The sequence below is a fragment of the Pleuronectes platessa genome, chromosome 1, assembly GCF_947347685.1.
Source record: "Pleuronectes platessa chromosome 1, fPlePla1.1, whole genome shotgun sequence".
NCBI classification, from domain to species: domain Eukaryota; kingdom Metazoa; phylum Chordata; class Actinopteri; order Pleuronectiformes; family Pleuronectidae; genus Pleuronectes; species Pleuronectes platessa.
Window position 1 is genome coordinate 8054942 of NC_070626.1, and position 24273 is coordinate 8079214.

At 41.3% G+C, this 24273-nt stretch overlaps 1 pseudogene; it reads left to right on the forward strand.

Moving 5' to 3' along the window:
* The first annotated feature begins 384 nt into the window (after window positions 1-384).
* On the forward strand, window positions 385-23043 carry LOC128439265 (uncharacterized; annotated as a pseudogene).
* Window positions 23044-24273: the final 1230 nt, after the last annotated feature.

A 24273-nucleotide genomic window follows, 5' to 3' on the forward strand; every position in this document is an offset into this window, starting at 1 on the left:
AATAAATAACGTGCCATGCTGCAACAATTCTGTGACTGTCTGTCACCCGCTGTGAGTGTGTCATCTTGTTTCTTCATCTCAGCTGTTTGGGGAAATGACTTGTAGCTGTTGGAGGAGCACAACGCAAAGCAGATATTTGATGCAGCAGGGAGTTCGGCCATGTTGTCTCTTTATTATGATCAGTGTTGGGGAGTAACGGAATACATGTACCGGCGTTACGTATTTAAAATACAAATGATGAGTAACTGTATTCCGTTACAGTTACAATTTCAATAGATGGTATTCAGAATACAGTTACTTTGTTGAAATCAATAGGGTATATGATGGTACTTCTCTGTTTCACGAGTTTATTCACTCTCTAAATAAATCAATGGAAATGCCGCAAATGCCGCTCGTAAATCCACCGCAGGCACAGCCCCCAGGAAGCAGCTAGCCACCGAGGCTGCTTGTAAGAGCGCCCCGGCTACCGGCGGCGTGAAGAAGCCTCACCGTTACAGGCCCGTTGCCGTGGCTCTCAGAGAGATCCGTCACTACCAGAAATCTACGGAGCTGCTGATCTGCAAGCTGCCCTTCCAGCGCCTTGTGAGAGAAATCGCAACGGCTTTCAACACCTTCCAGAGCTCCGCTGTCATGGCTCTGCAGAAGGCCAGTGAGGCTTAACTGGTCGGCCTGTTTGAGGACTCCAACCAGTGCGCCATCCACACCAAGAGGGTTACCATCATGCCCCAGGACATCCAGCTGGCCAGCCGCATCCGCGGAGAGAGAGAGCTTAAACTGCTGCTGCTCTACTGACTATAACAACGCCGCATTCCTACACTTATAAAATTCAGTTCAATGTGGAAGTAATCCAAGTATTCAGAATACGTTACTCAGATTAGTTAATGTAACGGAATACGTTACAGATTACCTTTTTGGGGCATTTATTCTGTATTCTGTAACGGAATACGTGTTGAAAGTATCCTTCCCAACACTGATTATAATTTGCAGGGGTGGATCCAGGGGCAGGGGCCAGGGGGCAATGATTCCAACTGTTTGATTGGTCAGCCTTTAAAAATAGCATTACAAATATATATATATATATTTTTTTATAAATAGATAGATAGATAGATGGATACTATTAATCAGGTGGGAAATTCAGATCATCCAGTAGCTTGTACACTTAACACATCACTGACATACATACATAAATCACATACCGAGAACAAATTTACAGATACAGGAATGGAATGCAATGATGTGATTGTGTCAGTGTCCAGTAGGAAAGTGTTTTTGTGCTGCTGGAGTGGATAGTACAATAAAATATAAAATGTATATATATATAAAAACAGCAGAAAAATATAAATATCTAAATATATAAGAATATGTAGTGGTAAAGTCTGTGCATGGGGCTAGTATAGCCAGTAAAGGGATTGACAGTGGGTTGGTATATAATAATGAGATGAGATGAGAAGATTGTGTACAAAATAATATTTTGTACACAATTTGCCTCAACAAGGAACATTAACATAATATATTCAATGATGTGTGGCTCTTTGCAATGAAGCGCAGAGCTAAGGAGCTTCAGTGAATAAGGAATAACTTAAATGCATGTTATCAAATCAGGAATTTTGCATGTTGGACATGTAATTGGCCCCTGTGTGTAAACTGTGGTCCCTTAATGGCCCCTGATTCAGAAAAATCCTAGATCCGCCACTGATACAAAGCAATAGTGTCACCATTGTCTTCCTTCTTGCTGTAGAAGTGATGATCCAATCAGACTCAAGAAACTGAAAGAGACAGTAAAGAGAAAGAGAGAGTCAAGGAGAAGGGAAGGCATATGTTGGAAATATAATTTAGAAATAGAGGGATCCGTAGATTTAGTTTTTATGGCCAGAACAAACTTTAGTGGACAAGAAACACCTGCACATTCCCTGCACACATGTATAATTCCATATATTAAGAAAAACCCTTGAAAACTGAATACAGGAGTAAAAAGGTACAGCTTGCACTCCAGTGATTGTTCATATATTCACAGGGACAGACTGCACTTCTAAACAGCTAATGGTTTACTGTGAACCTCAGCATGTAGCTCAATTTACTGTTATGTACAGTCTTCAAGAGCTACTAGAATAGCTGGAGATTTCTCTTCTATCCTAAAGATCTATGCATCCATTAGTCTAGCAGCTTGCTAAAACAATGATGGAATTCCAAACGTTTCTCTGCAGAGGAGCAAAACATCTACGACAACACTAGGATTCCACCCAAAGCATCTCAAGGTTAGGCAGGTGTGCTTGGTTACATTCCATCATTGTTTACCCCACACCATTACAAATAAACAATAACAATAATAAAATGCACATTTTTGGTCTGCCTGATTCAAATTTAGTTGTAGTATATAGTCCTATATAGTTTTTGGATATGGGTGATTGAAGTTCATCCACCTGTTTAATAACAGAATAAGAGAACTTCCTGAAAATGACGGTTTTACCCACTACAGCACTGGTCACCACCTTTATATACAGTATATTGTCACCACCAGCTAAACTTTGAACAGTGTAGCTATTCTCATTCACAGCCTGAAATGTAAGCAGCCAACAACTACGTCACTAAATCCCTCCGGCACAACTCTGTCACTGCAAGCAGCCCAGACTGACCAATCGCAGCTCTAGTGTTCTTCGCACGCTATCTCTATGGTCCTGATATGGAGATACGTTTTTAAAGAGGTGCCCGCCAGCTCTGGAGCTTCCTCATGTGGCTTCTGCAGCGCCCTGACGCACAGCCTAACACAGACTAACATAGCCTGACACAGCCTAACACAGCCTAACACACACGTATGCATTCACATAATGCAACATGCAAAGATTCATACACATAAAGTCACACACACACACACACACACACACACACACACACACACACACACACACACACACACACACACACACACACACACACACACAGAGCTGGCATCGAATCTTGTGTTCACAGTACAGATGGTTATGTAGGAGGGATTTAATGAGGTGTGTGTGTGTTGTGTGTGTGTGTATGCATGTACTTGTACAGATATCTTTGTGAGGACCATTTTGAGCCTACAACATACAGAGTGAGAACATTTTGGCCGGCCCTTTTCTGACCCATGTTTAATGATATTTGTTTCGGGGTTAAAACTTTAGGGTTACGATTAGAATTAGGTATAGGTTAGGATTAGGGTTAGGCATTTACTTTTGATGGTTACGGTTAGAGTAATGGGCATTGTGTCAATGAGTGTCCTTACAAAGATAGCTGTACAAACGTGTGTGTGTGTGTGTAAGAGAGGTGATAGTGGAGGTAATCGTCAGCCTTCTGGTAAATCCTTCCCTCTATAACCTTTCACTTCCACCTATATCATCACCTCTCAGCTTCAAGCTGAGTGTGTACATGTATGTGTTTTACAGTGTTAATTAAGTGTTACACACGGGCAGCATAATGTGTCTATTCGAACACAGAGATAACAGAAGAAGTAACACAACCCAATAGCACACGTACAGAAACCACCTGGAAGTATTCAGGTTCAGATAAACAGCAGACACAGCATTTGAATGGATGTTTATATTCTGCACGTATGTGTAAATTGTGTTTTTGCCCAATATGCATGTGTGATGAAGTGAACGCGGAAGCCTCCTATAAACTCAATAGCTAGACCCTCTAAAGGCTCTGTAGCGTGTTGTGTCTGACAGCCAGTTAATCAGGCAACACAAAACATAAAGAGTAAACAAAATAACAGGGAAAAGCAGCGTCCACGCAGAAAATGGGTCAAATCATTAGATCGAGTGTATAAACTTGACTCTTCACTTCTGGATGTTATACCACGAAGATAAAACATTTGCTGAAAGTTATATCTGTCAGAACTATAGTGCCTATAGGTACTAGAAACCACCATTCGGTAAAACAGATAAGATAAGATAAGGTACGATAAGTTAAGATAAGATAAGACAAGATAGGTAGCTCACACATAAAACTATACACCAACAATAAGATACAAGTCTTTAGGTTTAAAACAGGATCAGGATCAGCCAAAGAATCACTAAGAGCGAGGCTTCATTTATAAATAAATAGATAGCTAAATTAGTTAATACAATTTTGGTGGTGGTGTTGTTGAATGAGGGTATTGATGCATTGTGTCCTCACATATTCTGTAAATTAGGAAATTCAATGATTTAATCAGCACTATTTGGCAAATGAAGACTGTTACACGTCTGTGCCCAGAGCTGATCTTATTTTTTTAAATATGTTCTAACAGTCCTGACCATATGGTTTGACTACACAAAATTATTTCACCAAATTGTTCTTGGCTCTCCTTTGCAAGGTCCTGTCACGTCTAAATAAAGTGTCAAGAAACATTTACGATACAGACACCTACAGTGAGCCTGAATGACAAACAGCGGTCACTGCAAAAGACAGATGAAGACAACACTGTTTCATAAACCAGGTCTGAACAAGAGCTGCACAGAGCTATTTGCATGAGAAAATAAATGGCATGACAGATGCAATACGCCTTATCTCTCTAACATCTCCATGTTTAATTAAAGTGTTGCATCGGCTTTGAATATAAACACTGTCATATCTCAATCACTGACTCCGACTCGTGACAGCCTGGATCAAGATACATTAAGATTCCTTCACTCACTTAAGCTGCTTTCAGACATGTACTGAACTCGAGATAAACTCATGAAATTATCCAGAGGGGATGCATGTGAAAACAGAAATGTCAGAGTCAGTTGATTTCCACATTTTCTAGAACTTTTCCTGCCGGCCCCTCTGGTAAAAACTCAGCAGCATGTCCGAGTGAGTCCATATGAGAATACAAAAGGAGATGGTCTGGAAGGATTCACTACAAGCAGGTGGGTGTGTTCATGACGTCCATACACTTTACAGAATCGAAACTGGAAAAAAAAACAAAAAGAGTATGAATGTGTCAGAATGAGAAAGAGGAGCCATACACCAAAAAGACAGAGACGAAGATGTCAACTTGGAAAGACAAGAGATTCAAGATCTTTTGGTGATAATAGCCGGCCCTCGTGAGGATGTGCTGTAAGAAGAACATTTCTGCAGAGTCTATTGGTCTTGCCTCCTGCGTGCTCTACTCAGACGCCGCTCCGAAGCCTGAACGCTCCAGAGACTTTCCTCTTGTTGTGAACATATCAGAACCAAACAATATATTTATATGTGAAGGCAGCATCCGGAGAATGTCAAAACCTCATCTCTGAGAAAGGCTCCAATGAGGAATAGTCTTCTTTAATCACATGGATGAAAATTCCATATTTCATTCAAACAAAGCAACTTAATGCTACAGTGAACTACACATGACTTTTCGGTAAATCCAATAGAATGTTACCCGAGGTTAAAAAGGATTAGTTTAAATTCAACAAACTATTTTACATAAATAGAACCTTAGAACTATCCTTTGCCAGTGGACTCCTGCTATAAATCGTTTTCCTTTGTGTTGTGCTAAATTAAATCACAGGATTAATCAATAATTAACTTCCACATACATTATCGTGTTTTCTCTGAGATATCAAAGTTTCATTTTAACTGGCTGTGCTCTGACATCTGCAGTCGATACGTGGCCACAGTTTCTTAATGGAAAAAATATAATAGAGCAACATTTAAAAGTGGTTTGCGCTGATAAGTCAGGTAATGGATTTAAAGACTTTCAAGCAGTTGCACTTTACACACAGGTTATCTTCAGGGTTCAACATGAAATTGGTTTAAAAACCAGACACGATGAGGGCAAACAGCAGCCGATGTGCATCCCGTCTCCGTTTGTGAAGTGCTGTAGGCTGGTGAATAATTGGAACTCTGGATGTACAGCCACAGACTGGAGCACTGGCCGGCCGAGATAGAGCCTAGCTGAACAAACCGGGAACAGCAGGAGTGCTTTAGCGGGCTGGCTGCCACTCTGTGATGCCACCTCGAGTCTGGCGGGGACGCGTCGCGGTGTAACAAGCCTCATTAGAACACAACTCCAACGCCACATCAAAGCCTTCCCCTTTTTATAGCAGGAGTGGGATCGCAATCCTTGGGATATTTCAACACCTACTCCGTCCCCAAACCTTCACATCTCCCTCTCCGAGAGCAGCACGAGGCAAAGTCAAGTTTTGGGTCATTTTTAGATCTCGGTTGCTGAGTGATGGAGGCGGCGCTAATTAATACGGAATTATGATAATGGTCTTGAGGATGGGGAAAGGGCAGATGAGGCTTCTTATTAACTCCTCCACTCAGGTGATGGCGGATCCAGGCCCTGTTGTTCTCTGACATTGGGCCTGGAGAGACAGAGACTTTTTCATTTTGTCAAGTCAGCAAGCCCCAAATCAGGAGCTTGTTTTTTTTGGGTTCCGGCGCCGCCGTCCATTTTTTGGTCAGGGCATTCATGCTGGGTTGTAAATATCTCAGGGAGGAGAGGGTGACCTCGTTTCCACCTGATCTCCTGCACACAGACACACACACACACAAACACACACGCACCTCTTCCTCTCTTCTGCATTACTCTAATTGGAGCTCAGTGTATGCAGCCTTTGCCAGACACACTCTCGCTCTCGCTCTCTCTCTCTCTGTCTGTGTCAAACTAACTCTCTCTCCCGTTTACATGTCAAAGTCACATTTCTGTCTCTTTGTCACATCTATTTCTTTCTTGTCAGCTTTCAGATGATCAGAACCTTTTTTATTGAGCGATTTGCTCCATGTTTGTGTAGGATGTTGAAGACGGTAGTCACAGAAGTCTGCAGCAACTTTCTGTAAAGATGCTTCCTGAATCAGAGTCACCTGATCTATTTCCTCCCCCTAAACTACATTGTTGGCAATTACACTTTTTTGCATGTGTGTCCTTGATCGTTAATGAATTAAAATCCAAGTCTAGTAAGCACAGAAGCAGGTGAGCTCAAGCGTACCCGCCGAGTGCAAACTCTCCCACCACAGCAGTCTACAATCACTTTTAATGGAAACTCCTGAATACCTCTTCCGCCATTAGAATCATTAAGCCTTGTACCTACTGGAAGAAACACAATTTCACAAGTTCAGTTTGGAATGCTCCAACACATTACTCATTTGCAGATGGAAAGCGAAGAAAGCGGTCAAAAGGTTTCGCTCATGCAACACTAAATCAAGAGCAATTTGTTAAATGATCTCAACCTCACGCCGCCGCAGCATCTCATGCATGATTCAACAATTCAACAAGGAGTATGTGAGAGAGACTTTCAGACCTACGCGCCCTAACGTTGTAAATGAGTTGAATTTTTAAACTACTCATTGTCATCAGAGAGGCCTTAACTGTGCTGGGTTAACCCAGGGAGTATTCAATTATGAAACTAGTTTAATATTACTGTGATTAGTCAAAACACACGTTTATATATCCGTCCAGGATATTTGAATAACTCATAATGAGCAAAGAGTATCATGCCCTATCCACACTAATGTGGATAATTCCAAAACAAACTTTCCCTCAGCATTCTGGCCTCTTGTCTCCTCGTAAAAAAACATTTAAAAACAATAATCAGAGAACGACGTCACACGTAGCTTTGTGATTAAGATTAAGATTAAGATGCATTTATTAGTCCCAAACACATGCACAGACACACTCATGCAGGTAGGGAAATTTAACCTCTGCTTTTGACCCATCTGGTACAGGACACACAGAGCAGTGAGCGACCATGTACGGCGCCCGGGGAGCAGATGTTGGGGGAGTAAGGTGCCTTGCTCAGGGGCACTAGACAGGGTAGGAAGAATCCTCTTGGATTTTTGGACAGGTTCGTCTTTTTGTTGTTTCTCCGTGGAGTCGAACCAGAGACGATCCAGAGACCTTTTCTGCCCATAGTCCAAGTTTCTGCCACTAGTCCACCGCCCTTACTGCATCACAGTTTTTTGAGCTGTGTGTCAGGAAGCAGACGTCAAATAACCATTGGTGAAAATATAAGTAAGACAAATGATGAGCTTCAGTTGATTTGGAGAATAAGCTCCCTGACCATGCTCACAATGTTCTCTGATACATGGTCGGTGTGTTTGTGTTTTTGTCTGTAAAGAGATATTCTGTAAAACTAAGGTTAGTGGAGATCTTTTTAAAAACAGAGGGTAAAATATGGGATCAAAAAGATATCAGCAGATGTGTAACAACAAAAATAATAGTAATAACAATAATAATACACTTGCAAAGCTAACAAATCAACAGAAAAGCAAGATCAGAATCAGCAATGCAACACAACAAACAGATAAAAAGAACCACAATCAAATTCAAAACATAAAAAACTTGAAACCAGCAGCCTTCCTGCACAGTCTGACTCTAGTATCTCATTAACTTGAGCTGCAGTTAATTCTCATAAAGCCGGTGACTTGGGACACAGGTACGTCAGCAGGAGTCAGTACACGTATTCGATCTTTCGGAGGCTCACAGAGGCGGTTCACACCGGTGAAGGTCTGCTTGGTTTCCATGTTCTTCATCTACGTTTGACAGACTTGGCAAAAGGCCTAAACTTTATTGCGGAGAAGGTAACAATGATGTTTTAATGAGCTTGGTGAGATAGTGGAGGTTTTTCTCTGTTTTAAGACTCTAAGTTTGATGGGGAGCAACTATTCCTTTGCTGGACTGGAACTGTAGCTGGATTAATGGTTCTTCCTAGTTTTTTTTCATCTACACACAGGGTGTCTGAGACCTGTTTTTCTGCTCTCCATCTTGCTTGTGCCTCACAGAGCAAATATGCCTCTGTTTAAATCAATATGAGTGTCTACGCAGGCCACATAATGACTCATGTGCCACACAGACACACGCACACACACGCACGCACACTACAGTATTGTTGTTGTGTTGTGAGGTTTTTGGTGTCATTTTTTTCTTGATAAAAAATGGGTGTGGACATTCTAGACGAGACGTATTAAGTGTGTGTTTAATTTTCAATTATACAATGTTGCACTCCCACCAACAAGAGGGTCTGAAACACTGAACACGATACGCAGGTATTGAGTGGAAATATAAACAATATACATCATTATCCTCCAAAAATATGAAGCTGCCAGCTACATAAAGATGATAGGTCATGAAATCAATGTTGTAATTCTCTTGTTCCATCCATTAGTTACTGGGTGAGAGGCGGGGCACACCCTGGACAGCACTACAGACATACAGAGACAATCAAGCATCCATGCTCATAGTCACACCTCCGCTCGATTTAGAGTCTCCAATTAACCTCAATACTTTTGCAGTGTGGGAAATCAAGAGTACATGGGTTTAATATCATGTCATATTTTGAAAAAAAGACTTTGAGGACTGATTGTGTCACAGTGGCACGATTAGGGCTGTCACATTCCAACACACTCCTCCTAACGTAAACGATAAATGCATCTTTCCATCCTGGAGCAAGGGAGACCCCAAGGGGTGAATGCCCCTCGGTCTAGATTATCCCAGGATTCCTTACGCTGGCAAGCGCCGAGATATCCCAGGCTTATACATATTTACACATTTAAATGTAATATCAAGCTTTAACTCAACTCAACCCAAACAGCCGACATCACAGGCGTCAAAAGAAAATAACTTTCTCGTTGTGTCCAACTTCACCTCTGTTGCTAGAAAACAACACTAAGGATGTCACAAGCTGGTGATGCAGAAATACTCCATAGACCAAACTATGTTCTTTCGGTTTGGCCAAGATTTGGCCTAGTCTAGACTGCAGCCAGTCATGGGCTGCAGAAAGTTGTGTCTGTTATCTTTCATACGAATATCCTTCTCTCCAGGGCTTTTACACACCCACTTGGTCCCACTTTTCTAGAGCTTCTCTTGAGGCTCATGGTTATGGTTACAGTAAAATTTGATGTTGAGCATTTAGGTTGATTATACAAAAGCCCAGCCTGCTAAAATCCTCTGAATTAAACTTATCTTGTCTTATCTTTCATAGATAGCTTTGTTTAAATTCACGTTGCAGTCTTTTGTTTCACACGTGTGGTTCCATTTAAATAAGTGAACAGGTAGGAGTTTAGTGTCTTGTTCAGCCACACCAATTAGGGATGGTTATGTAAGCGGACAGTTAAAACACTTCCACCTTCCACATTGCACTGTTACGTGCTGTGAGTTTCAGTGTGTATTAAACCTGGTCAAACATGGACGCGAGCAGCATTAGTGTTGCTGCTGTATGAAACCTTGAAGAGATATTGGATGTGCAGTAACTGCAGTCCAGCGAGTTTTTTTTATTCTGTGTTATGATTTCACAATGTTACAGTTGAACGTTTAAAGGTTCTTTCACACGGCAAACGCATGGATATAAAGTGCAATAAGTGTGACATTTAAAAATCAATCAAAGTAATTCAGTTAAGAATATAATAAAAGTAATAACTTAAACTATCTGAAGCAAAACAAAGTGAACTTTTTTTAATGATGAAGACCCTCTTCCCTCTTTCCCACCCTTTTCTGTGCCTCTCCCTCTCTCTTTCCAGATCAAAGTCGTTGCTGTAGTCATTCCAGCACTGTTTAATGAACATATTTCCAGTCCACCCACACACTTATTCAGAGCTGCCCACATCAAAGAACTTAGGAGGAACCTTGACTGTCGCTGTGATGAAGACTAGGCCTACCGCTCCGTTATTCCAGCTCTGCCTCAGGCCACAGAATCTGGGAGTTCCACAGCTCTGTGTCCTCCTTTCTGACAGTGGTGAAGTCAGCAGCCACCATTAGGATGGTATGCCGAGATAGGCTGATTAAACCAAACATCACAGGTCAAGTTGTAAACTTGGGTGAGCTGTTTTCGTGCTGGTTTATGGAAATATGTTTTGGTGGAGGTGGAAGCTTAACCTGTGTGAATAGACACACCCACTCAAATTATATTTTACGGTGTTTGAAAAGCTTATGTAAGCGGACATAAACTCCGGAAAATATCCGCACAATTGTTTTTCTGGCTCTTCTCAGAAATTTGCCTTTCACATATGAAGAGTGCAATAGTAGGGTTGGGCTGATGGACGATGCCATTGTCATGTTGAGCCCTTTAACAGTATCATTTCAGTGTCTACCTCAACGCATACAAATATAGAAATATACTGCACCTCCGGATAATATCAGAGGATTATCTGAATATCAGTGCATGTCTGAACTAAAGCAAAATAGCTGAGCCCCTGATGGAGCTCAGCTATTTTGCTTTAGTTTTAATCTTTGACATTTTCTTTTCAATGTTTACTTGTTTCTTTTTCTTTCCCCAAAGAGATTTCTCTTGCTGTTTTACTTAGCTCAGTGACCACACTTAAAAACCAAACACAAGTTTATCGGGAATAAAGAAAAGGGAGAAGTGAATAGTTAGTATATAATGGAAGCTATGGCAGCAGGAACTGCATGTCCTTGGGGAGGAAGTGATGGATTAATCACAGAGAGGAAATCAGACATGATGAAAGGGTTTGTGACTGTCTCAAAGACAGAATTATAACATGGGGATTACCTTTCCAAGATGAAAAGCACTTTAAAAAATGAGAAGGGACTGAACCTATAGCTCTCATCGAGACAGTCTGATCAGATGCTTAAAAACAATATTTTTTTCACTTCTGAATTAATATTGATCTGATCAAATGATTTCCTCTGACGTAGCGTTGCATCTTTAACACATGCTGTGCTGTTTTCCATGCTGGGTTGTGAGTTAGCAGCTGTCAGAATTGTCATCGGCAGATCTCTGGATTTTAAGTGAGGAGGTGGTGGAAAACTCACACGTTTCCTGAGAAATCCGTCATGCTTAGTGCTCTTTTCAGAAATAGCAATAATACACTGTCTGACTAAAACTTCAGAGGGACAGATGGCATTTTTCATGAATCACCTTTCCAACATGTTTGAAACCAGATGGTCTGGTCTCACCTAAAACCCCACGAAAGAAATGTTTAAACTGATCTATTGCAATTCTTCTTTTTTGACAGAATTGTGTGTGACAGGTTAAACCTAAAGAATCAGTTCAATAGAAGTTTGACGCCTTATGAAACTGATGATGTGCTGTTTTTGACTGATCAAATCATGCTAATATAGATAGAGGGATGGATAAATGTACTTTATTGATCCTACATTGGAAAATTATTGTGTTACAGCAGTATGTCAAGGGTAATGCAAATGGAGCAAAAAACAGATACAAAGAATTAATAAAGCTCAAAATAGAAGCATTCATAAAATGTACTTGAAACTCTCTTAGTAAATTATACACAGTAAAGTACTAAATATCATAGACTAACTGGCAAAAAAAGTTCTGGAAAATGCCCGTAGACAGGGACCGAGACATTTGAGTTCTCACATCTAGCTCTGAAAGTGTCTGGAGTTCAGAGCATGTCTGAAAGCAGTCTGGTAAATTGTGTCATTTTTTTGTCATTTGGATCATAGCAACAAGCTTAACACGACTTTGATATGAACATGAACTTAAAAAGTTTATATTCACAAACATGGCCCACTTACACATCCAGGAGATATGGAGCACCATTAGCTTTCACCTTGTGTTGAACTGGTGAATGTTAAGTCCAATGTTCTCTCTAATTTGAGCGGTTGCAGTCTCTGCTAAGGGATGTGTCTGGCTTTTAGAAGCTAAATGTGCCACTTTTCTGTGTTGTGCTCAGGCAGGTAGTGCACAGTGGGTTTATCATAGTTTTTTGGCTGAAAACAGCTGCCTGCTGCTGCTGCTGCTGCTGCTGGAAGAGGTAATGAGAGCAGGGAACTGAACCAAAACAGTGAGGGTACTAGCTATAAAACTCAACACTTAGCTAACTGTAACTATAAAGCCACTAGAGCTGAGGGGAACTGCAGATTAAGGTAATAATTCTCTTTGGGTACCTTAAGTGTGACTCTGTTAATTTTACAGGTAATTTGAGCGATTTTTAATACAAAAATACAAATCTGCGACGCAAGAGTAAATGTCTTGGATGGGCTTTTTACTCGCATAATATTGTTATTAATAACATCCCATTCCTGCTCCCACTTTTTCTTACCTGCATGAACACAAATTTAAACAAGGACAGCTTAGTCTCAACCTCCTTTAGCTGTCACCCCCCCCGGTCTCCCAGCAATAGTTTATCCCCATGAGCAGTGCTTCAAGTACCTCAGCATCAAGAATATGTGCAGCGGCCAAGCCAGAATGCTCTTTCTGCAGAGAGGCGCCGGCAATGTTACAGATATTTCGGTCTCTCCCTGGAGCTGCAGCTGGAACACCATGATAGTGGCGACCTTGTGTGCCAAAAAAGATGCATTCAGGACCAGGACTTACTTGACAAAAGAAGACGACTCCGTGCCACCCACTGGATGAGTGACAACGCCAAATCTTGTCCATCTTTGCTCGTGGTAAACTTGTGCTACTCTACTCCTCCATCTCTCCTCGCAGCAGATTGCTCCTGCTAAGAGCATGTACAGACAGCAGGAGCTGTAGGCCGTGATAAAAGTACCAAAACCTTGTTTACCTGCCAATCCGCTTGTCTCAGCTGCTCACAGAGCGGCCATAAAGACAGGTGACAGGAGTGAGACCTGTCTTTTGTTACCCTGGCATACGGGAGCGGGACTGGTGACACAATGTCTGGACAGGGATCAGTCTTCAGCTACACCCAGTTTACACATTTTAAAGACTGATTTTGATATTGCTGATTTTATGTCTGTGACATATCAATAAAGAACTGATTTAGTGTTTCTGAGAAGCTCCTAACAATAAAGTAACAGCCTTAAAAACATTTAGAATGAAAAGATAAAGACAAAATCCCTCTTGAAGTCTGAAATGTTCACTGTAAGGCTATTGTCACTATCATGGTCAATGTCACGGCCCCGTCTGTTGTCCGTCAGCGCTGGTAATTGTTGTTGGTATGACTGCATCTCCCCACAACACAGAAAGAGTTTGTGGATATGAACTAAAAGGTTGTGGTAAATGGCTGGATATATGTGTTGGCTGCAGGCAAACAATTTATCCCTTGGAAGGACGCTGAGGCTTTGTGAGAAGCAGGTGAAGGTGACCAGTGATGGGTGGCATCAGGGCAGATCCTTCATTTCCTCAAAGCCACTGGATGACTTCAATCTCTACAGCTACTTGAAAGGGCCGCAGCGGACCACAGTGGGAATACCTCAAACCTACCATGTACTCATCTTACACTCTGCAACAGACGAAGACTTATTTACTGCACGTTTGGTCTGAGAAGATGAGGTAATAATGCTACGATTTTCTAACCATTAAAACTATTATATGAGCGTTCAGTCTCTTATAATTAGGGAATAGGCTTCTTAATGTTTGGATTATTCATCCGAATTCACATCTCAGAGGAACAGCATAATTGAGCAAGTCACTGCACACAGTACAAGCACAACCGCACCTTGTACCTGTGCAACGGTGCAATCCACTTTTAAGACATTAAACTTCTCACTTGCTCGACACAAATCAGGAGCAGCAGGCAAGTCCCATTTTATGGCGTACTTAAGAAAAATATATCTCTGAATAACGGCCATAATTTTTGTAGTAAAAAGGAATGCCTTTATTTTCTATGGTGCATTGTTAATGAATGTGTAGAGCCTGACACTAACTCTGCTTGAAATATGAATTCCACTCTGTGGCATGAAAGAGATGCAAAGTTGAGTGTAGTGTGACTAGTCGTACCTGAGTGCCTGAATAGAACACACTGCAAAACAAACAATACAGTATACACCATCTTTTATTTGTTGTTGCTGTTTTGCTGTTTTTAAGACAAGACAAGAGAATAAATCAGGTTTCACCTTTTGTAGGCCAATGATGATAATGAATGTTGGTTCTCATATTCACAGATGTGCACTGTACAAAAACGATTAATCCCTGGTGACATTCCTTGAAGTTATAATCCTTCTAACATTTTCAGACTCACGATAAATCATGAGTAGTTGTTGCAGCAGAAGCAGAGAGAGCACCTTTTTTTTAATCCATGTTCTTTTATTTTATTTTCAAGAGCAAATACAGTACACTGCATTTCCTGTATCTGCTTCACAATCAATCCAAACATCTGTGTTGCCAGTTTACTGCAGTCAACATGAAAATAACAGATGTAGTAAGAAGTTAAGATGAATGAGTTAAAATTACACACTTGAACACACTGGCTTGCCTTGTTTCCTGTAAATTAAAAAAAAAGTTATTCTACTATCGGAATGGCAGACTTTCTAAACTATGGAAAACTACTAAACCCACGTAATGCTGATACAATGAATGAATGCTGTCCAAAAATGCTGTCCAAAAATAGTTTCAGAAACAGGATATCATTTCATGAAAATATTATGGGTAATAATTTTTTTGTCCTTTTGTCTCTTCATGGCAAACATTTAAAAAAAAAAACGTTTAAGTGCTGCTTTGTTTGTGCCTTTAAGTGAAGTTCAAATTATCTTAAATGAGACGGCAGTAGTGCAAACTGTGAATGTGAGAAAATATAAACTTTGGGGTTGAAGAAGGTCTAATTTGCAGCTTGGAGGATGTTACCAGTTGTGACTGAAAAACAACTTTGTATTTTGCACTAATGTAAGGAAAAGGTTTTTTCCCAGTTTTAAACACAAAGTTCTGCAAGGTGTACATGTACAGACATCCATTTTCTTATCTGATGGATTTGGATCCAGTGTGACTGTGAGCTCTGTGCCTCATGAACCTCTGGATCCCTTAATGCCTGGACTTGCAGAACAACTATTTGGGGACATTGACACCTTTAGACAGATGGCGTGCGATAGTACTGCAATCCTTTGGGCTGGATATAAGCAGCCGAGCTGATAACATCCATCAACACAGTCACCATGACCCAAGTAAAGACATTCACAACCAGCCAAGCCCGCTGCACTCTCACCATACTTATCAGATGTGCATTAAAGTAGTTTCCAAGTACTTTTCAATGATGGTGCAAATTTGAGTTGTGAGGTCTCCATGTGTGAGTCAGCAGTGCTGCACGCACTTCAGCCCAAGCCAGTCTGACCGAGTTGGCTGCCATACAATCCCTCCTAATATAATAGAAACCAATTAACTGAGTGGGTGGCTTTACCCAAATCTTGATTTAAAATGGAGCTTTATTAAAAAGAGTTACAATGTGGCAGCATGCTTAACCTGACTGGTGGCAGAGATATGATAAGGAATGTAATCCCTGAGGCGAGAGCTGATTAGCTTATCCCGTCAGAGTCACAGCTAGAGCAGAATGAAAATGGCTGCTGTCTTGGGAAAAAAATCAGTTATTTAAAGCCAAACAAATATATATACATACAGTTGTTAGGGACATAGACAAAAACATAGGCATTAAGCTCAGCCACATTATTCATTATTAATTAATTACTGCCCATAGTGACTTAACCAGGTTTATCTTTTTAAAGGGCAGCAGACTCCAACCTGAAAATATGCATTTAGCTAATCTCATCCCATTTTCTGTATAGGTTTACTAGAGCAGTGCCTGTTCTAAGCCTGTCTGTTTGGAATGGGCTGTTCCCCTGGACTGTGTTTAAGCTCCAGAGCTACAGAATTATTCCTTGTGATTAGTGAGTCCTCTTCAAATAGTTCTACAATATAATGTCACTTTTTAATTGTTTGTGTGCAGAGTTTCTCACAGTCTGTGGTGCAGAGTAAAGTTTGAAATCCTTCTACCTGTTTGGTCTGCAGTGAAGATCTTATAGTCAATGTTGTTCATAAAGTCAAACTTATTTCATACATTACATATCGGCTATTTCAGAGACCTGTTAAGCAACTCATACAATCTTTGGACTCAAGTTCACACCTTTTTCAAAATAAAAGCTTTGCAGTTGAGTTCTATATAAAGCATTGCAGCAACAAAATGAACATTATACTTTTATATTGAAGACAAGTTGCCAAACAGGAAGACGTACTATAAATCAGTCTGATATGGTGAAATAAAAGGAATGGAATCATCAAAATGATCTGGGGGCGATTTTGACTGACGGGTTGACCCAGTTACCGACCACTGCTGTATTTCAGATGAGAACATTGGCTCACAGACTGATGGTTAGCAGTTAGCACACTGCACTGCCCACACTTACGCCTACAGAGCGCTGGTTGTCTTGTTATTCAAATTGTATTAATATTGAATGTATGGCATATCCAACTCACTCTGCAGTTCCCTGGGCAATTTACTATGCAGACGCCAACTGTAAAGCTGATATGATGAAAAGCAACATATTTCTTCCACATACACACAGGCAGACAAACGTGGATCAACAGTGCAGCTCAACCAGGATTTGATCAGCAGCAGTAGAGTTCAACTTGACTATACTAGGACTCTCCTTATCGAGTTAAACCCCGTTCGCTCACTGATTGGATGAGATGTCAATGACGTTTTAATGAGGTATTGGGAAGAAAGTAATACACTGTGGGCGACCACTCAAAAGATTGAAGCATCAGCACTACCACATGTGTCTATTTACTGTAACTACTCATGTATCTCCCTACAGCACACCTATGTTTTAAATTTTGGATTACGAGACAAAGTCAAGTAATGTTTAATGTATACTAATCCATAATGCATCATGTTTGTTGCTGTGAAACATGCCCTTGCTCCTCACACAGTGAGGGCTTTTATTCTATCCCCGCCAGAGCCCGTCAATGTCAATCAAACAGTGAATATAAAATGCAATGTAAATGAATCTGCGGCAGCAACCTCCAGCTGGCTTGTTTGACTTGGCTGGCGAAGGCTGACTATTGTAGGTACAGCCATCTTTTACTCCTGCAGGCTTCCTGTTTGCCTGCTCCTTGTCACTGTTTATCTATGGATTACACCTTGTCTGCTTGTCTGCATGTCGCACTCCAATTGCTGCTCCGTCTTCTTGCTGAACAAGCATCTCTCTTGGATGGGCACTGCGGTGCAAATGAGGAAACAGCATATTTTTTACACAAAACAGGATTTATCTGAAAGGCGTTTTGGATGAAGTCCTTTTTTTTGTAAAAAAGTAATTGTGTTGCCAGAAATTGGTTATATGATTTTAAAGCTCTTCATTTAAGCTGGAAATTGAAATGTGTGGAAAGGCATGTGTTGCTCCTGCCCCTTCAGTGTATTAAATATTGTTATAACAGATAGAGAGGAGGTGAGTTGTGTGCTCCTTGGAGTGGATGTACTCTAATCCAGTTGTTCCCAAACCATGGGTCTTGACCATTTTTTTTTATGGGGGGGGGGGGGGGGGGGGGTTGTGAGAACACACGGGGGAGATCATGAGGTGATTTTCAGTAAACAGTTAACAATAGCATGGGTTAGCCATGATTGTTATAATTGACAAATTTTACATAAAGGCATAGTAATGTCATCAGCCTTCCACTTTTCTTCCTCCCCACATGACCCCTGAGGTGATTGTGACAGATTAGCAACAGCATCCGTTGCAGCAGGTCAATTTACACCACCACAGGAAACACTGCAACATGTGCACATAGGGGATTTTTCTTTTTTGTGGACTAGCTCAAATCAATATCAGTTGGGATAATGGAGGGCCCCAAGTCTCCAACATCATTACTTTGGAGGTTGGGGCATGGATCTCTGCTCTGATCAATTAACACTGTATTTCCAGCCTCATTATGTCCATTTAGGATGATCCTGTACCTCAGTTGTCCCTTGTAAATAACTGCATCCAAGTATTTTATAGTTTATTTGCCCAAACTGCATCTCTTCTTTACCTTAACCATACTGTAGTTGCCAAAATATTGTCGAACATTTATTATCATTGGCTTTGAACTTAATTCAGGATTTTACAGGGTCGTCCCACACTGATCTTCTTGTCCGGCAACAGTGATGTGAGGTTTGTTGATCAAACCGCAAATGTTTCTTTTTCTCTTGTCCACATCAACCATTAACACTCTGAGGCGGAATCTTGTCCACCAAAGGATGAAAAGACCCAGGTATAACATGAGCAGTGCAGTGTGTGCAGTTCAGTGCAGTGAGGTGCACACAGAATTGTACATAGGGGAAACCAAACAGCTGCTTCACAGGAGCATGAGGCAACACATGAGGGCCTTGTCAGGTCAGGATTCAGCAGTCTGTCTACATCTAGAGGACACAGGACGCTAATTTTAGGACAGCAATGTGCACATGTTGACCAGAGGAGACTGATGGTTTAAAATGGGAGTGAAGGATTCCATCTACGAGAAAGTGGAATGACCAGACTGGACAGAGGAGGTGCTCTGCCACTACTTGTTTTTCACTAACAGTATTAAGATCTCTCCCAAGGCAGCTGAACACCCATTCTCACCATTGCTGCTTTCAGACACGTACTTTACTCCAAACTTTCTCCTGGAATAAACCAGAGGGGCTGTACGTAAGAACACAGAAATTAACTTCTCCTGCCAGCTCCTATCTACATTAACTGGAAAATGGCAGAGTGAGTCCTTGTGAAAATACAGCAGATACTTCAGGTTAGAAAAAAGGGCCATACAAGTTGAAGGCATCAACAAAGATGTCAACTTGGAAGGAAATGAAAGTTGAGTGCTTTCGGTGATTAGGTTCAGTGCTGGTGTCGATGTGCTGTAAACAAAAAACATGTGATTTTCACAGTGGGATTTATATATCAAGTCCTGCCTCCTACATGATCTACCCAGGCGCCAGCCCTTGCCTAAATGTTCGTTAATGTACCTGTTGTGAAAGCGCCTGTTTGGACAATCGCCTGCTGCGTTCTTCACATGTAAAAAGCAAAGCACATGATACCTTGGTGGGTCAAAGGCCCACTTGTCCAGTTCGACCTTTCCGCTTTGTTGGCGCAGATAGAACAGGAAACAGAAACACACTCCTCCCAAAGGAAAAAGACACACTTTCAAAATCAGCCAAGTAATACATTTTTCTAGACTGACAGGCCATTCCTTGATTAAACATCTACTTGACAGATGTTGTATGTTGCCGACATGCACCTCGATACACAGGGGGCTAATTGCAAAGAAGCACGGTGAAACGTTGTGCGACACCGCCCGCTGTGTTGTGAGTGTACAGAAGTATCAGGTAGCAGACTGCTGACAATAGGAGCTCAGAGAACCAGGTCACTGCTTTATTTATCTGCCTGCAAAACACTCCTCGTACACAGCCCTTCATTATCACACTCGCCATGTTCTGTTCCCTCTTTGATCTCAAGGTGCAAAAATCATTTAAGATTTACATTTGGACATTAATTATTCGATCCCGATTACAAGAGACAGTAAACATAATCCTGTAAATATATAATATACTTTACTCTGATGATAAACACTAAACAGAAGCTATTATGGGGCTCAGGGGTCACAGGCATACAGCAGAATCCTTTAATTAGATGTAAGAAATATTTCCACATGCCTGGTATGTGCACAAGCCGAAACAAAAAGACAAGTAGATGTTACGCAGGGAGGTGAGACATATGTTTGTAATGTTGATGCTTCACATTTGAGCCCAATGAAACATCCCCACATAAGACCTTAATTTTGCCCTCAAGCAAAAACACTGGTTGTAACATAAAATAAATTAGCTGGTGTGGTTGCCCAGGGGTTAGAGAAGTGGTGCGATGAATGCTGAAATTCTCTGATGGAGCTGAATTCATTGTTGGTGGAAAGACTTAATAATGCTTAATGATATGAAATTGGTTGAATAATGCCCAAAATAAGTTTGCTCCTGTTTTAAGTTTATCATGACTTTTTTCTACATCTTGGCTTTTTAAAATGTACAAGGTTTCAGAGTAAACATTTTTAATTTGATAACTATAATTAATAACTATTAACGTTTAAGTTATTTAGCATTTTAACATTGATAAACACATTCTCCCTACGCTGACAATCCCTCACCTTATGGAATTTTGGGGGCCAAAGTTAAGTCTGCTATTGGAGAGTATAACATTTCTGATACTGATATTATATCGATAGATTATACAGTTTAAACATAAAAAACGTTTGAATTGTGAAAATGAAATGATAAATATAAGATTAAATAATCATTTATTTTGTGTATAACGCATGTGGATCTTGTTATATTCCAGGACAACCAAAGACATGTTCAATACATTTCATTGTTCCATTCAGACCATGTAAGCATATGTCTTGAAAATGGACGTTTAAAAAATGAATCACTTAAATGACAACCCTCGTTCTCTGACAGCAGCTATCATATTTGAAAAATGATGGATATCTCATTTCAAGAAGAGCCTTACACTTGCAAAGCTGCCCACACTCACCATTTGTCCTGTCGCTCTCTGTGCTGAGGTGTAGTGAAGGTGACAGACATCACATTCTTACCTCTATCCCTGTCGCCTAACGACTCTGAAGTGGTTATCCCACAGTCTTTCTCTGCTATGACTCTAGTTGTCTTCTTGCCTTTAGTTTCCATGAGGCTATGCCCCAATTCATTGTAGAAGTGCCACATTTCACTTTCTGCTGAATTGCTTCTTTACATTGACTCTAACCCCGACAGCAGAACCACATTTATATTCACTCTTCAGCAGTGGAGATTTACAAGAAATAGTTGTTGTTTGAAAAACTACCAATATTCAAAGAATCACTGGAAAATCCCTGCTGTATTTAAGACAAGTTACGAAGGAGCCTCTCTGCAATGCACATGTGAAACACCCCTCAAACCAACTCGTTTGGCCAATCGTCTCCACTTCTCCTGAAAGAGAAAGAAGCTGATTGTGGGTCTTTGGCCTTTAAAATGCTTCCCCTCATTTCTCCACAGTACTGTTTGTCCTCTCAGCTGCCTTTCTGTCTGCCAGCCAGAGCCGCTGCCTCTTCCACTCCCCTGCTCCTCCTTCGGTTCTGGCCAAGCTAAGCCTCAACTGTCCCACGTGCCATGTCTGCTGGATGTGTGAACAAAGCTCAGAGGGAGCGAGGCGAAAACGGACCTCTTAAGTGAGTCAGGCCCAGTGAGGCGGGACGGCTGGTAATGTCTTCCTCTTTGATTCCTCAGGGAACAGAGACAGAAAACAAATGGAGTCTGACTCCCTTATTTTCTGAAGGTCCTACAAGTGACCTGTCGCTGCTGTGGAACATGGGCCAGAGTGCTGATGTTCGTGCTTCAGCCCATCACCGGAGAGCTGTCCAACGCTCTGTCAGCCTGACACAATGGAGGATACCCCTCAGCCCTCCCCCTCCTCATTCCCATTCAATCGCAGCCGCAGACCCCGGCACAGCTGGCTTTGTGACATCGCTGACAACTCAGTCGGCCCTCTCACACCTCGATGACCCAGTGAGTAATTGGTCAATAGAAGTCGCTAGTCAACGACTTGTGCGGGCGATTGATGACGCATGGCATGTTCGCCCTCGCTCACCATGCTGTGAACATACCTGCCTGCATCAGCTGCTGAGGGATAAAAGGGAAATTCAGAGAGAACGAAAAATAGCTAGTGAATAATTAATGTAACAGTAACAGCACACATGCGCTCGCATTTAACTAATCATTCCGCAGTGGGAATGTGTACATAATAACAATATTATCTGTCTGCAGTGTGGCTGCCAGCAGCCTAGGCCCATTTGGCTGAGAGCTAGCAGAGTTTGGCTATTATCACAGGGCTGCATCCCAGCAACTGGATATCTGATTCAGGCACACGGATACAGGATTTCCATCTCAACATGTCGGAGCATTAAGTCTAAAGTCAGCGCTGTGTTCATGATCCAGATCCTGAGAGAGAGAGAGAGATGGAGGGGGAGTTACAGGTTGAAGTTCAAACACTGTTTCTCTATGTACGAGCTAACATGATGTAAGACGGCTTGCAGGAACATACAACACCCCCCCCGCAGGTTGATACAGCACAGACACTGCTCGGCTGGTCTGCATTCCAACACAAAGCTGGTTAGAGAGTAAGAGGCGATATTAGGTGCATTGTAGGGAGAATACTGACTGGGTTAATAATACTGGGTTCTGTGCTCAAGGACAGTTTGATGAGAATTGTTACAAACTGGTTGTAGAAAGGATTTGAGAAGTGAGATTACAGAGAGGGAAGAATTTTTCAGGACACTGCGACACCTTGCCAAACATTCTGAGGACATGTGTGTAGGAATGTGTAGATACAAGCCTGTTGTCCTAACTTATTTATGACAGAAAATCATAGTTGTACTGTGGCCCGAATGCATTGTAACACCACTCACACTTTTTTCTGTGTACGTCATGAAGGAAGCCAATAAAGGCTAGACTATAGCACTCATAATGAATACAACTGCCAAGGCCCAACAGTCCCCTTATGAAACAACATTTAAATTGACTGGATCTGGAATTTGGTTTGAAGCTGCACCAAATCCCCAAATGTCACATACTCATATAATTATCAGTAGTACTAAAATACCAGATTTGTTCACAAAGATTTTTGAAATCCTTTCTGAGAAATGAATGACAATTCTGCAAATCCTCCTACTCATAATCAAACAAACAAAAAAAATGCAGGTGAAATCACCACATTCTTGGTCAGAGTTGTATTCTGGCACTAAGGCCTTACACCTCAAAAGTTGCTGCTAGTATTCGTCGGGCAGCACAGTGAATTAAATGATTTTAACTGACATTACTAGTAAAGATGAAAAGGCAGGACAACATCCTTCCAATCATCATTCACTCTTGGTTACTTTATCTGTGAGGTATTTGCATATCTAGCAAACAACCACCACACCATTTTTTTTTTATCTCACCCTGTGAGGTTGTGTTACAAAAATTGTTTGGTTTCGCACCTGGATCTGCCCTGTGTGACCACAGTTGTTTAATTTGTGACTATGGGCACATTCTCACTTGAACTCGCTGCCTGATGAGTCATTTCGGAGTTAAATGCATGGCTAAATGGCACCTTGACAGGAGATGAGTCCACGATGAGGGGCTTTTTGCTCTCATTTTTCCAGCCTAAATTATCCCAGCGGGTCACAGACTTGAATACACAACATTATGTGCACAAGCCCGCATTTTTAAACTGTTACACGAAGCTCTCCACTCCAATCACACAGCCAGAGATCTAACTGTGTGAGCCATCCAGAAATCACTTGTTATTCATTTCCTATTTTATTTCTTTTTTCCGCAGTAGCCTCCGGCAAGCAGAAGGAGCAGCGCAAATCCTGCAGAGGAAGGAAGCGAATGTGGAGAATTTTGACTGCACTGTCAGGGGCAGTCTGAGCTGGACCAGTGTGTCAGGATACAAGCATAAACCTACAAATAAGAGCAGAAACTAGGATTGAAACATCCTTCATGTTGTTCTGGTAAGATTTAACTAAATGACTCGAAGGACTGAAGGCTAGAAAGCCAAATCATTTCAGCCTTATTTCCTAAAAGATTTCCAAAGCTTTTGTCTTTACAACCAATCCCACTTTCAGCTCTGCACTGTTATCATTGATCTGTTCATGGTCGCATTTATAAATCATGCAATTGGAAGCCCAACACCGCCAT